This window comes from Bicyclus anynana, chromosome 11 (assembly GCF_947172395.1).
Source record: "Bicyclus anynana chromosome 11, ilBicAnyn1.1, whole genome shotgun sequence".
NCBI lineage: Eukaryota > Metazoa > Arthropoda > Insecta > Lepidoptera > Nymphalidae > Bicyclus > Bicyclus anynana.
The window spans coordinates 6,757,245-6,774,141 of NC_069093.1; the positions used below are offsets into that span (position 1 = coordinate 6,757,245).

General features: G+C 32.8%; 1 protein-coding gene across 1 annotated transcript in view; it reads left to right on the forward strand.

Moving 5' to 3' along the window:
- The first annotated feature begins 1,552 nt into the window (after positions 1–1,552).
- LOC112049688 (voltage-dependent calcium channel gamma-4 subunit) overlaps positions 1,553–16,897 on the forward strand; it is a 100,707-nt gene continuing 85,362 nt past the window's right edge. Inside the window, exon 1 of the mRNA XM_052884340.1 lies at positions 1,553–1,751. The gene's annotated coding sequence lies outside the window, so the exon portion shown is untranslated. The remainder of the gene's footprint in view (positions 1,752–16,897) is intronic.

Below are 16,897 nucleotides of genomic sequence, written 5' to 3' on the forward strand. Positions count from 1 at the left end.
ATATTTCGCAGCTTGACCCAGGACTCGAACCTACTGCGTTCTTGTTCTCGTCATCCGACGTCACAGTTGCAGTGATTTCGGTGAGCCAGATATTATTAACATTGTAAAAACCAAATATTAATATGTGAAATATCAATTTATATATCGTTACACGAAATACCTCAATAAGTGGATAATAAAGCAAGCGTATTGGATGAAATGAATATTGGATTGGGAAATGCTTCAATAATTTTCCGATCTATAGCATTGAACATTTCACATGGGAGTGTAATAAAGACCGTGTCTATAGAGTAAGCAGTGATTTATGAGTGATGAAATAAATCAAATAAGAATTCAAATATTTTTTCAAATGAATTGGTATTTTGGTAGACTGATAGGTTGAGAAGAACATCTATCAACTAATAATATGGTGATGATGATTATGCTAATGATAGTGATCACGATTTTGACATGAAAAATTAACACGTTCCATGTCCCAGAGCAAAAGTTAAAAAAATTATTCGTACGTCTTTTTTTTTTATTCTTTACAAGTAAGCCCTTGACTACAATCTCATCTCACCTGATGGTAAGTGATGATGCAGTCTAAGATGGAAGCGGGCTAACTTGTTAGGAGGATTAAAATTCACACCCCTTTCGGTTTCTACACGGCATCGCACCGGAACGCTAAAACGCTTGGCCGTACGTCTTTGCCGATAGGGTGGTAACTAGCCACTGCCGAAGCCTCCCACCAGCCAGACTGGACAAATTAAGAAAATCTCAATCTGCCCAGCCGGGGATCGAACCCAGGACCTCCGTCTTATAAATCCACCGCGCCACGGAGGCCGTCAAGTCAAGTCCATCTACAATTTCGTCATTACTCGATGTTTTATAAGAGTTTCCATTTATGTTATTTTTTTTTTAATTTTTCGTAGCCTTATTGTTTAACCATACGTCCATGATAATTTTTCTATTCTTACGTCCAGTGAAGTGAAAAATATCAAACGTACTTTTGGACTATGACTCCAACGAGTGTCATGGACCTTGGTACAAACGTGACTCCCTTTGGAACGTGTTAAAACATACAAAACGATTATATTATATATTTTAATAAATGCTATATTCATATTTCAAAAAAAAATCAAGAACTAAATGAGCAACATATTAAGTCTCCGTGCTTCAAAAAGTACGTTTACTCTTCGGAAGCAATCACTATCACTTTAACACAGTAATCGGTAAAAGTAATTCTCAGACTAAGCCTGTTTTAAGCCAGTTTAAACATTAATAACAGAACATTAAAATAGACGGATTTTCGGAAAGGAAACTTTGCGAAACAAAGCAACAAAGGCGGAATTCATCAAAACGAAAAACTTGAAAATCGCAATTTCGTTTGTCACATCAAACTGAATTTCTACCGCTGAACCCCGAATCCCGGGTAAATGTGATCGTTGAAACAAAAACTCGTAGAACTACTCATTCCTCACATTTCATTTGATATCAATCACGGCTTACGGCGTAGAGTCTGGAGCTACGGCGTAGAGCGTAGTAGTCGGGCGTTCTCGGCAAAGTTCGGGTCGTCGCTCCGTAGCGTACACTCCAGTGTTCCTAAAGAGTCACGGTGGTCACACGCGTCCGCGCTACGCCGTAGCGGTTACGACCGTAAGTGGACAACAAGTGCGTCTACATAAACTAGAAGTGAAAATTTCTGTGAATCATGGTGAACTTACTTTGTTGAGGATAACGCTTCGGTCGAGATTTTTGCTGGTTGTTATATGGTAAGTGATTAATTTACAAAAACTTTGAACTTTATTAATTTTTATTTTTTACAATAAATTGTATTGGTTAAAAAAAACATGACTTTTACAGTTTTAATGAGAATTGCCATAGTGAAACAAAACTATTGAACTTGTATCGTGGGACATTAATCAGGCTTAAGATGAATCACATCATTAAGATTTGATTAGTAAAAAATGTGATAAAATATTAATAAATGATTTAATAGTGTTGATTTATATTGTGGCTAATGCCATTTTGCAATTTGACCACTTTCAAGAACTTTGAACTTTGTTAATTTTTCATTTTTACATTATATTGAAATGCGCTCTGTTAGAAATTTTGAATAAAATTGTATTGGTTGAATAAAAAACACGACTTTAATAGTTTTAATGATAATTGCCGTAGTGAAACAAAACTATTGACCTTGTACTTTAGGACATTAGTCAGGCTTGGTATAATGATGGTGATTAGTAAAAAAATGTGTTATAATATTAATAAATGATTTATTAGTGTTGATTTATAATATTGTGGCTAATACCATTTTACAATTTGACCACTTTTACCAGGTAACGTTAGTCACGTGATTAAAACTCATGTTTTTATTGAGTTTTTGATTTTTTTACTTTTTGTTACTTGTAAATTGTATATGGATACACTAGTGAATTGGGGATAACCTGTAATGTTAGTGCAAGTTTGTAAATAAAATAATCAATGATTTAATGTCTCCAATGATTACAACATTGTTTTAATAGATAATGGGCAAGCCATTCTTATATTTTGAAGATTGATAAAGCATTTTCAATGCTTTTGATAGAAATTATAATTTACTTTAACATGAACTATATATTACTATATATTATACATACTTCATATACTTCATTTTATAAAGAAAGAATAATGTTAATGTGGGTTTTTGCCTATCTCAGTCTCAGATTTCTAACTAAAATGAAAGTTCTGTGATATTTTTATATTTTATCCACATCATTATATAAATAATAAAAAAGGTATAAGTAAAATTCGATGGCCACTGGGATTTATTCTTGGAATATTTTATTTTTACAATGGTTCATTTTCAAACTGCAAAATTTTAGGTTCGAATACCATTAAATTTGAGTTTTAGCGACCAGGAACTCGGAGTTCCGATAATTAATTTTTTAGCATCACCTATATTCCTGGAATAAGAATGATGTGGAACTTTACACTAAAATTCTCTTGGACTATTCACATTTTTAATATTAATCAAGGATATAACAACTGAGGTTTTTATACCCTGAAATATAATAATAAAAATAATATACCTAATACTTTTAGGTACTAAAATAGCTTTTGATATAATGAAATTCCTATTTTAATGATTAGTATCGAAATTAAATTTCAAATTTAATTTAAGATTTTATTTTCGGGCTTGTTCTTTTAATATTCTCAACTATTTCTAAAACAAAGGAGATTTATTACTTATTATTTTTGTAACTTGTTTATTGTAGAAGAGTAAATAGCGTGGTGCAGTGCTTTTTTCTTGACGTAGACAGCCTGCAACTTAGCACTCATAGGTTCGAGGATTGTGTTAAACTGAGTAACGAAGTAAACTTGCCAGTGTTGCCATTAAATTATGAAAAGTCAACTTTTTATTTATTTTTTTATACTTTATTTGTACACCCCAACATAAGAAAAAAAAATTTAACAGAAAAAAGTACATAGCTTAGATATCGATACGTAGGGATTTCATCCATGGGTTTAGGTAAAACTGAAAACACGAGAATATAAATAAAATAAATTTCAATATGTGATACTTACTCGTACATAAACGGTAAATACCATTATTTATATACAAGAAAAAACGTTTTTCTTTAATTTTTTATTCGGGAAATTCTCAGGAAAAGTTGAGAATTTTTCAATTCTCACAAATAAAACCACTCCTAGTGGTATCGCCGCTTCACTAACTTTAGCGAAGTTTTACTTCCCTTGAGAGCATGTTTGGCTATCAGCAGCAGTCATTATCACTATCGTAATTTAAATGGTATTACTTGTATTTTAAAACATGGCTACTAAGTTCTATCTTTCTAAAGTCAACCAGTTACAGACTAATTATCTAACCAACATTGTTAAATGAAGCTTTTCTTTATCTGTGATGTTATAAACATTGAATAATTCTTATTAAGTCAACATTTTATAAGAATATTAGTGGACTTGTAAACGCCGAAACTTCGTTCGCTTGATATTCTGTTTTTTACAAATCCTACGGAAACCATGTACATTCCCGGAAACAAAAATAGCTTAAGTTCTGCTCCAAAATACAATTTATCGCTATATAAAATTTCATCCGAATAGGTTTACAATAGATTTGGCCGCAAAAGGTAACAGACAGACTTACTTTCGCATTTATAATATTATTATGGATTAGTATTTGTACCTCTCAAACTAAATACATAGGCTATTTAGTATGTCTATAGTATATAGTATAGTCTATAGCATGGGTTTATAGTTTAAAGTTTAGTTTATAGTATGGGTCTTTAGTCCAACGGGCTGGAACCAAACTCTGTATCCACCTATCAGATTGAAGTCCAATCCCTATACCGTAACAATTGCAGATCGAAGCCAATATCTCCAGAGAATGATCCGGTTTCGTAAAACGTACGTTAAGAGTTTTTGTTGCATCTCGGTGGCGTTGCGTTGTGAAGGATAGCAGTAAAAACTCATAATTCATTGTTCAAACGTTGCTTAGTCTCGTCTGTAAAGTTGATGAATGAATGATGTGGTATCTCACGTGATCACACCAATTTTCAACAATTAGATACATGGCTGCTACAATAGCCGGCGAATTAGAAATTTCTTTTCGTCTACGAAGATTTCAGTTGACAGTCGAGCACTTTAGTTAATTTTTCATTTATTTAGTTTTTATGATATACAGTTTTTTGCTGAGGCTGACTGTACAACTTAATAGGTTTAAGTAATTCTGTAATTTTATGTAAGCTAGAATTTTTGTTTATTCATAATTTCATAGAGTATATTCAGTATAATTTTTAATTTAATACATTTGAAAAAAGCTATGAATTTCCCAATCATTATAGTACATTATGATAAGTGCTGTAACTTGAAAATTACAGCCGAGGCACTATTGCAGCTCGAGCCAAAGGCGAGAGCTATAGTAAGGAAGCAGAGGCTGTAATTATCAAAGCGCACGTATGTCATACGACGTTTGCGAGGAAACACACTTTTAACACACTTTCTGAAAATTTATTTGCATCTTTGCCTGTTTTCCATAAGATGACATTTTGATACGCTTGTCATTTTTGCACAGATAACGAAGTGCGCACACCAGCGTTTGTTTGTTTTAGACAAATGCACCAAAAACAGTCAGTATTACTAATAAAGTAAATTAATATTATTGTGTTTATGATACAGATAAATAGTTGACATTTATTGTCAAAATTATTAAAATTAAAGAATTAAATGTTTTTTTATTATATTTTATCTCACAAAGTTAATTTTGTTCATAAAATATTAAGCACGATTTCTCACTTAAAACCTCTTTGCTAAGATTTAAAAAAGTACCGTTCGTTTTATACGGTTGATAAAGGTTTTATATTACATTACGGCACATGTGCGTAATGAGATACATTACGATATTGAAATTGGTAAAATAAGCGATTCTTTACGAGCAAATGTGTTATAAAATTTATTAACATAACACTTACTATCAGAATATTTTATTCAAAGCAACCCTACTACAGACACGTACGTAACAAAGTTAAGGAGATTACTCTAAAATTTGTCACAGTAATTACTATCTTGCTAAATAAATAGAATATTAAATAAGGCAACGCTAGATATGAGCGTACATTAATTAATTTAATTACAAATGTGTTTGCGAAACCCGGCTAATGAAAACTGATAAACTCTGTAATGGTAATTAAATCAAAATCACCCGTTATATTACAGCAGATTTGCTTATTATACTACCATGTAAAATAGGGTGTGTAATAATGTAAAGATATAGTGCGAACATGATCTTATAATTATATTATCAACAAACTACAAGATACGAGTATCTTATAGCTACGCGTATCTAACCTATAATCCCATTCTATTAACTAATATTTGGTGGTATAATAGGTACTTACACAAACAAGTAATATTTCATTTAATACCATATAAAACATAATATTGTTAACAGCCTATTGCTAACGGTATGTATTTATTGTAAACAGCCGTGATAGCCCAGTGGATATGACCTCTGCCTCCGATTCCGGAGGGTGTGGGTTCGAATCCGGTCCCGGGCATGCACCACCAACTTTTCAGTTGTGTGCATTTTAAGAAATTAAATATCACGCGTCTCAAACGTTGAAGGAAATCATCGTAAGGAAACCTGCATACCAGAGAATTTTCTTAATTCTCTGTGTGTTTGAAGTCTACCAATCCGCATTGAGCCAGCGTGGTGGACTATTGGCCTAAAACCTCTTATTCTGAGACGATACTCAAGCTCAGCAGTGAACCAAATGGGTTGATAACGACAAATACATGTTGTGTTCACAGTATATTTCGTAATCTCGGCAACAGGTCTGTATAAAAGTTTGGATAAGGTTTTTTTTATTTATTTACGAATGTTCTTCGACTTGCTGAAGAATATGCATTTGTATAAAACGAAAACATTTTTTCTTACTTATTTTAGGTTGACCTTTATGAGCACAAATCCTTTCTGCTAATAAGATCGTTCGGGGAAGTGTTATAATATATAATATAGCCTATAGCACTCAAGGATAGTGTTGCTTCCCAACAGTGAAAGAATTTTTCAAATCGGCCCAGTAGTTTCGGAGCCTATTCATTACATACAAACACAAACAATCAAATCTTTCCTCTTTACAATATAAGTATAGATAGAATTAGAAGTGTAGATACCACTATAATCGTTTCTGGCACTTATCATATTTCAGTCTGAAGAGGAGACAATTAAGTTAAGGTATAAGAAGCTTAACAGTCATCGACCTAATAACAGTTCGTTGCTAAACGGGTTGCTAGCGATTGTAATGCGAGGTTAAGATCAATTGTTCTAGGGTTTTTTTTTATTCTTTACAAGATAGCCCTCGACTACAATCTCACCTGATGGTAAGTGATGACGCAGGCTAAGGTGGAAGTGGCTAACTTGTTACGATGAGGATGAAAATCCACAACCCTTTCGGTTTCTACACGACATCGTACCGGAATGCTAAATCGCTTAGCGATATTTTCTATAGGGTGGAAACTAGCCACAGCCGAAAGCCTCCTACCAGCTAGACCTGGACTTATTAAGAAAACCTCAATCGGTCCAGCCGGGGATCGAATCCAGGACCTCCGTCTTGTAAATCCACCGCGCATACCACTGCACCACGGAGGACGTTATGGTGAGCCATCTCAAGCAGATGGCTTAATTTATCTCAAGGTTATTTCAAGTTAAAGATTTCCGTCCTTGTTCACGAATACCAGACAACATGTCTCGCAAGACAAAAAGTAATAGGCAATACATGATTAAATGATTGAATTTCTAATAGGCTAAGAGCCTGCAACGGCTAGATGTTTGTTATTTTATAAAAACTGAAAGTTAGTCATGCTCCTAACATAGGTAAGTACTGAAAGCATCTATTGAGTTTGGACCATGGTTTCTTTGGAAGGTTTCAATGGTCAATTGACCAAGTTTATAACGTAGTTTTTATTTATTTAGTACTGGATATCATGAGAAATCACGTCTCCAGACCCTTAGCTATCTGAAAACTCTTCTTTAAAAACCTCTAAGGTTAGATTTTTAACGGTGGTTTTCGAAAGGTTGCTACGAAGTTAAGTGACTGGCGACTACCTAGATACATTATTATTCATATTATACTAAGGAAAATATAAAATAAAATCTTTTTAACAAAAGAATTTAATCGACTTAGTTTTTTTTCTATCCTATCATAGTGGCTGTAAAAGCCACAGTGAGGGCAATTTCGTTAATTTATTTAATTTTCACTTTAACATAAAATAACAGAACCGATTTTCATGAAAATTAAATGTGATGATACTCTACTTTTTCAAACATAAAAATATTTTTTTTAAATTGGTTAATAAATAACAAAGCTATGAGGTAACAAACAAAAAAAATATTAGGGTCGAATTAAGAAGTCGGTTAAAAATACGCTTCATTCTTGAAAAGATTAGGGTCTGGACACTTGAAACTTGCTACCTTCTAAAGCAACAACGGTTCAAACAACATAGTGAAACTGTACTAACCAGGAGCTGACAAACTATCAGTTTTTTATAAAATGACGAATGTCTGGCTATCTCAGGCGCTCAATTTATGACAAATTAAATAACAAAACACTGTAATGATCGTTATTTGCTGAATAACACTGTTCTAAATGCCAGGACTGCTGCCATTAGTTATAAGTACATTCCATGTTACAAAGTGTAGACAGTAATGTAATTGGAAAGCGAACATACTCGTTTCACTTTATACTCGCATGCTACGGATATTATAATTCTTAAAGCTCTCAAAACTCAAAGCACTCTGTCGAGTTTCAACTATTTCAATAGTCTACAACTGCAGTTCTATGTAGCTACATTTTTCTCAAATCTACCATATTATATTTAATATACGTATTAATAAATAGTTATAATTATTTATTAGTACGTTTTCGTACGTAGTATTTAGTGGTGAAGGAAAACAACACGGGCCAGCGTGGTGGACTATTGGCCTCTCATTCTGAGAGGAGACTCGAGCTCAGCAGTGAACCGAATATGGGTTGATAATGACGATTTATTAGTATTCTTTGCTTGAGTAGCACGAATTATTTTATATCCAATTACAATCATAACTTGATAAATAATAACTTAATAAATTGGTAAACCTGAAACGATACTTTTGGGATACTCTGCATAGCTTCGCAGAAATAGTACATTCACACAATATTTTTTAAATATGTTTTACTACCCGCTAATGATTTTTTCCCCTTTTTGTTGTTTGATTTTTGCCCGACTTCAAAAAAAGGAGGAGGCTTCAAAAAGAGGAGGAAACATAGGCTTTGTGGAAAATATATTCCACGCGGACGAAGTCTCGAGCGTCCGCTTGTATATAATAAGAACATCAAACATATGGGATACAAAATTACGCGTGGGATTACGATATTATTACATAAGCATGTTGTTTGCCTTAAAATTTTGAACGTTAATACGCTTTGGTGGTTTTGATTGTTTCCACTTAATAAAGTTACCTTTTAGATATTAAATTTTATTGCAGCTTTGATCCGCTGAAATTAAATTTAGTTACGAAATTTCCGAACTTCGAATATAATTGTTACAATAGAACTAATTTAGAATTGAAACTATTGTGTATGGTTCCACAACAATGAAATAAAATGTCAATTGAATTTTAACGGTGGCTAAGTACTGACCCTCCTTACTTAAACCTGTCTTTGCTTCGACTTAATAACACTTATTATAGGTTTTAGTTGTAGTTTGCTGTCCGTTGGGATTCTACTTTTTACTTTTTTACTACCATAGTAAATATTAAAGCGAACTATAAAAACATAAACAACAACAATTGATCAAGTTGTTTTGTAGATTTAGTACTTACTAAATCTACAAAACAACTAGCGGACACCCGCGACTTCATCCACGTGGAAATCAATGTAAACTTTCAAGCCCTATTGCACCACTTAAGTTTAAAATTTTTTAATTCACATTATATTTCGCAATTTTTTCATGACTTATGAAAAAAATTTCAAAAGTGTAACTCTAAAAAGGACTTTCCATATAAACTTTCAACCCCTATTTCACCCCCTTTTCATTTAATTTTTGCAATAAAAAGTATCCTTTAACTTTTCCGTATTATGATCTTAAACCGTGCCAAGTTTCAGTTGAATTTATTCAGTAGTTTCAGCGTGATGCCCGAATAACAAAAAAACACGGACAGATAAACAGAATGAACAAAAATCGCAAATTTTTAGCTTCAGTACTGATTATATAATGCCCCCAACAAAAAACTTCAAAATATCTTCAATGTACAGAATGTACAAAATTCGTATTATACGTATAAATTCTAGATGGCGCTGGCGTTCGTTATGCCACGGTAACGTTTGTCGTTTTGTAGGGGGTCATTTCTAGAAAGTCACCTTATTGGCTGTCATATATAGTGTCATCCACGTATTCTTACGGGAACGGGAAATACGCGGGTGGAACCGCGGGGCGTCAGCTAGTTACTAATATTTGGGGCAACATTTTTCTTCTAGTTAATAGCTATATGTACACCAATGTACTCATTATGATAAGTAGTAAACAACTATTGCTAGCAAATGTTATTAGTATACCAATACATTTACAAAACGAGTGTGCCACCACGTGATTGAAATACCTTTTTTAGCTCTCCCTCTCAATGTCCGTTTGCCTTGCCCGATTACATTTTTTGTAACGCATTCACCAGCTTACTCCCCAAGTCAAGGGTGCGAAAAATGTTTTACTTTAAACTACACAGAATTACGAGTAGCTCGAATTACGGAAATGTAATATTGTAAAATATGATGTAGGTAGGTATTTAATTTTAGGGTTGTTAGGATGATACACGAGCGTCTCAAGGAGTCTAGACATTGCGGTAAGGAGACCACAAAACGCGTCGTTCGTAAACCTCTATTTGATAGACTGCTGATATCTAGCAAGTCGCAGAGAGCAGAGCGCTGCGCAAATATACTCATAAGCACAATTATCCGCCCACTTTAATTTACTCGCGTCATGTTAAAGTGGGCGGATAATTGTGCCCCTGAGTATATATACTAAGGTATATTGTACTACTTTTACCAATTTATAATTTAGTCAATTAATTTGATGTTTACTATTAAAGTAAACATCAAATTAATTGACAAAATGTCATTTACCTACTGTGCGATATCCACATTGCCTAGGCACCGGATGACATTTTTACGTAGAATCTCAATTTTGTATAATATGTCAACTAGCATACGTCAAATACAGTTAACTAGCGGACGCCCGCGACTTCGTCCGCGTGGAATTTAGTTTTTCACAAATCCCTCCCTCGAATTGTGGATTTTTCTGGGATAAAAAGTCTGTGTTAATCCAGAGTAAAATCCATTCCGACTTTTTGCCAAATCGGTTCAGTAATTGCGGCGTTAAAGAGTAACAAACATCCATACAAGCTTTCGCGTTTATAATATTAGTAGGGTTAGCCAGCAGGTTTGAAAACAACACCAGGTATATAATAATTTACATTAGTAGGGAATGGAAAACGCAACACGATAAAGATTTTTTTCTCAACGAAAATGTAAAATTGGAACCGTGGAACGTAATCTCAAGTATTTTTCTTTCCGGCCATTACAAAACTCTCAGCTTGAAGCCTTTTTAATACAAGATAGCCTTTGCATTCCCATATTGGCTTTTGTGAAACGAATTGCGCAAATCAATTAAATCCTTTGTCTAGGAACGAATTGGAGTTGTGTTTCTTTACCAATTTTCCAATTACAAACACTGGCCTGGACTGCATTTGGCCGGTGTTGAAATTCTCTTTAACGGAGGAAACAGTCCCTGTGAATATCGCCACAGATACCAACTAGGTATTGTTTTGTGAAAAGCTATTATCCTTACAATGATTTTCAAAATACGAGCTTTGTAAGCGGTATGAGCTTTGTAGAGTTTCACTACTTAGAATCTATACTAATATATAATGCTAAAGGGTTTGTTTGTTCGTTTGTTGATTGAACGCGCTAATCTCGGAAACTACTGGTCCAATTTGAAAAAATCTTTCAGTGTTAGATAGCACATTTATTGAGGAAGGCTATTGGCTATATATTATCCCCGTACTGCTACAGGAACGAGAATCACGCGGGTGAAACCGCGCGGCGTCAGCTAGTATTTTTTATAAATGCATCATTTACATTTTTATTTTGTTAAACATTTTTTGTTATTAAACCATTAGTATTCAGATTTACAACATAATAAATATAAGCATATAAAAACAAATATTTTTTTTAATGGCGTGAAGTGTGTTAAAGCTACTAAACGTATTTAATTTAATAAAGTATATCCATGCATTTTCAGGAGTAGATTGAAACTACAAAGTTACTTTTATTGATGTTAAAAGTAGGACAACAGTTATTTGAAAAATAAACGGACTACGTCACGGGATTCTGCAACTGTATTGTTACTGTTTAATTAAAACAGATTACAGAGAATAATACGAAGAAAAACCCACAAGACAGTGATACCATCTTAGCAGAGAGAAAAATTAAAACGGTTTTATTAAAACCTAAAAATTAAGAAGAGCTTAAAACTCCTCTTTTCAAATAAAACAAAACAATAACGCGATATTAATAGCGCACTTTGGTACAAGAAAAACAGGCATTATCAACTTTAAATCAACTCGAATAGTCCAAAACGAGCGATTATTTTCCTTATCGAGTTTTGAGTCCGTCAATTTTGGCTGGGAGCCTAAAAAATGCGGGGAAGCCGAGCCAAATTGACAACCATACGAATTGATAGTTGGGATATGTTAAAAATATAAAATTGATCGTTGAATCGTTGCGATAGTAAAAGGTTATCTTTTGCGTCATCGTGTTACAAAATGTTTTATGTTTTACTAACATATACTTGATTTTGTACGGTAATTAGATCATTATTTATATAAAAAATTTACCGTAATTATTGTATTTACTGTTAACAACCAGGGCATCTTATAGACGAGCGCATTCCTTTTTAGATCATAATTCACTTACTATTAGGTGAAATCGTGGTCAAGCACAAACCGAAATGAAAAACAAAAATATTTTTAAAAATAAAAATAAAAACTATTGTGGGTGTGTGTGTGTATGTGTGTGTGTGGCTGATTTATGCAAATTTTTATTGATTACTTTTAAATAACAAACATCCAAACTTTCACAATCGTAATGATTTTAGTTTAAATAGATCTCTTATTTTTATCATCAAACATATATATATAAAAGATAGATTATTATTTCAAAAATGTAAAAAAGGAACAAATAAATAAATAACAGAAAAAATATTTGTAATATAGGCATACAATCTGGGATTTCAACTTATATTAAAAATGCATTTGTTTTAGTGGCTGGTTTGACTCAATTAAAAAAAAAAAAACATAAAACAGCTATAATGATCAGTTTAAAATTTAGCGCAGTGATAGTTAGTGATAGTTTGGTTAGGTTAGGACAGTCTGGAATAGCATACATTGATATCCCAATAGAAATAAATAAATTTATAGGACCAAAAATATATGACTGAAAACCTCGCGTAGAATTAGCGTATAATAAACGGTTACCAAAAATCAAAGGCAAAAAAACCGAAGCACGGATTTTATGCGCTTCGAGCGCTAAAAAGTGATCGCAAAAGCCTTTGATACTTTGAAAGGGCTTTGTATTCAAATTTTCGTACAGAACACATTCCATTTAATGAATTCCAATTGTCGAACTTCCGCTACGGACAAAAGAACGGCTACAGACTGAAATTACCAAACGGCAGTTATAAAATGTACTCGCAGACGTTCGGAATATCGTAATGTTTTGACTATTAAACGTGTTTTAAAGATGGTTGGAAAAAAAGGTTGTCTGCAAAGGTTTACTGACTATAGTTGAACGTGACAACGTCATATGAAAATACTGATGGAATGGTTGCATATATATTGTTTAATAATCTTCATGGACCAGAATATACTTTATTTCTTGTAAAAAGAGTTGGCAACCCTAGAGCGAGGGAACGACGTATGACATCTTTTTCGAGTGTGCAACCGGCTTCGTCGAATTATAAGACGTTGTCACGTCAAAAAAATCAATTAAATGGTGTAAAGTTTAGTAGTCAATTTAAATCAATTGTCATTTAGAATTAAATTAAAATTTTCATTCTATCTTTTTCGATATACACAAGATATAATTTGTAACAACCAACTTAAATATTAATAATAATAATTACTCTCATAATATACACATTGATGTATGCAGCCAATCTTTAATATTATCTAATGTCAGCCACTGACGATCAAGTAATCTCACATGCCTGCAGCGCTAACGGCTTGACGTCCGATAAACCTGATCGTTGCACATCGCGACCAACACACGATCAGTTTTATCGGCCTTTATGAAAAATATGGCCTCCTGATTACTTTTCATAACTGCCCGTTTCAGATTCAAGCAAAATTTATAATTAATTCCAAACTTAATTTTCACACAGCGATGACAAGCAAGTGAGTTGGGACCAAATCAGGATCGTGTATAACGTGGAGAAAATAAAATTCGCACGGAAAAAATCTTGTGACGTTTATAAGAAAAAAGTTCCAAGGACTCGAAGGCATTTTAATTAATTCTGGAAGGTCACTAATGGATATTAAAAAATCACTGCCTCTTTGCCTTCAGACCCAAATCAAGTGTTTTGTACTCGCTATTTAATATTGTTCACTTACAATTGAAATGGTCTTTATATTTGTAGCAAATACGCCGTGAAATGTTTATTTTCCATATACTAACTACCTAACGACGTGATGTCCGATAGATGAAGAGCCAGCGACAGACATTCGTCAATTTACAAAAGCTGAAAGTTTGTCAACTCATGCTCCTACAATAGGTAAATCTAATCTAAACTTATAATAAAAGTGGTCAAATTCTTTGCATTTATTCACAATTTGAGATTTAACTTATACCATTTATGAATAAATGTATAGAATTCGACCAGTATTAGTAGTTATATTAAGATAAGCGAGTAAAAACTCTGTTCGACGCTGGTGGCTTTATTGCGATTGGTTGGTTGCGTAACTGTCAAAGCGAGCGAAGTTAACTACGTCTGCTAGTGTATAAGTTAATAGGATAATATGTACTTCTAATTAATTCATTAAGTTAATTATTATTGTTTGACATTCAACATTACAGCTTATAATTACCTATTAAAAAAATAAAACCAACTACAAAATATCGTATTATATTAACGTACCTACGAAACTAAAAAGGGAAAAATAAATATTTTCTACCTATTGACAACTTTGAAATCGGTGCCACACTTATTTTTTAGATTAATAATCTAAAACTATTAAAATTGGAATATACTATAAAAAGTTATTCGTAGTTTTACTTAACAATAAATGGGTAAATATTCAATTTTCAAAATTATCCTACCCTTAGGGCTATAATTTTTCGAGATTTATATGGGAACTTATTCGAAATATACCCTTATTCAATGATGTTAATTATTATTGCCCTTAAAATATCAAAATCGGACTACTCAATACAAAGTTATAGATGTTCATACATAAAAAAATATATACACGTCGAATTGTTAGCCTTCTCTCTGTCTTTCGTCGGTTAAAAATAGCACTTTAATTAAAACATCTAAAGCTCTGTATAAAGCACAGCATTTCTAGAATAGATGTTTTCATCCACTATTTTTAGAAACTTGATGTTAATATTTGCTTCTTTGGTACGAGCTTAATCGTAGACACAAAGAAGCCTATTTTATTATTTATTCAATTTGAACTGAGAAAACTGAAAATGAAAAGTTTCTGGCTTGAACTAATTAATAAAATGTAAGAAAACTGAAGCAGAGAAGCTTTTATAATACAGGAGTCATATTTATAAAATACTGTGAATAAAGTCATTAAGATTTAGTGCTTCTTTTAAACGTTTTTGATTGAATTTGAGTTTGGCATACTAAAGTTATTGCTAATCCACACCAAATCTTTGTATTCTACGATTATTAATTCCAGTCAGTAAAATTGCAAGTGCAACTGTCACTGAAATGACATTTTCGGTAAAATGTCATTTCAGTGACATAAATATATTTTACGCGGCATTAACGTAGAGGCTACTTATTATCCTGAAAAATCCATGGATTCCCGAGATTTGCGAAAACCTGATGATTTTGATGATATGAATGTTTGTTACTCTTTCACGCCTCGGCTAATGAACCGAATCATCTGAAATTTAAAATATAGATAGATTGTAGTCTGGATTAACATAGGCACTTATCATTTTATCTCGAAAAAATCCATGGTTCCCGAAGGATGTATGAAAAACTAAATTCCACGCGGAAGTCACGGGCGTAAGCTAGTATGATCTAAAGTATAACAAAAACAAAATATATAACACGTTTTTGATATTACAAATTGCTCGGTTAAACGTTTTTACATTTATATTTATTAAATAAATAAATAAATCCATTACCTGCAACCAGAGGCGGGCATTTCAAAGAAAATGCACTGCATGCCTTAAGGACTCATTCCGTTACTGTATTGGAGATGGACTTTTCACTTGATAGAATTTAATAGGGTACATACCCTTGCTAAAAACCTTGTCCAAGCCACTGCCTACAACATACAATGTAGGAAACCAAGCAACAAAGGATTCAATTACCGAAGCCAATTATAAAATATATGGCCTCTTGACCTATCGATCACTTTTAACATGTAGTGGTGTCTACAAACCTAGTTATATATCTGGAAACCTTACAGAATAATGTAAGTAAAGCCCTGGAAGTTTTGAAATTTTAATTTATTCCTTATTTTGCTCGAACGCTGCCACTTATTCCATGATACGTATAATGGAACGTCGTACAAATTTAACAATATGTAGTTTAATTATCCGTACTCTGGTATACGAAAGACTTTGATATTATCCAAGAATAGATCTACATTTAGAGATACAATTTGCGTCGTAAACGAAGGTTTGCTACTTGTTCCATATTTATATTTAATGAAGGTATGCTTTGTCGATGGTCATGCCGTATTATAAGGTAAACTGTCTTTAAGTTCATGTTTTTAAAATCTTTTAGTACTTTATTATTTTCGTTTAAAAGACATGCTAATTGTATTTGTTAATGTTCAATATTTACCATCTGTCTAGTAATTTATCTTCTGTATTTTATCGATTTCTGATGTATTTAAAACAGAGAGGGCCAAAAGTCTGTTCAGTAAAATATTTGTATTGCGAATTCATTATCTTGTTACAAATATCATCATTATTATTATCAGCAACTAGCGGACACCAGCAACTTCGTCCGCGTAGAATTAATTTTTTCACAATTCCCTCGGGAGCAATGGATTTTTCCGGGATAAAAAGTAGCATTTGTGTTAATACAGTATGTATTATCAATCTTCGTAACAAATTTCAGCCAAATCGAATCAGTAGTTACAGCGTTA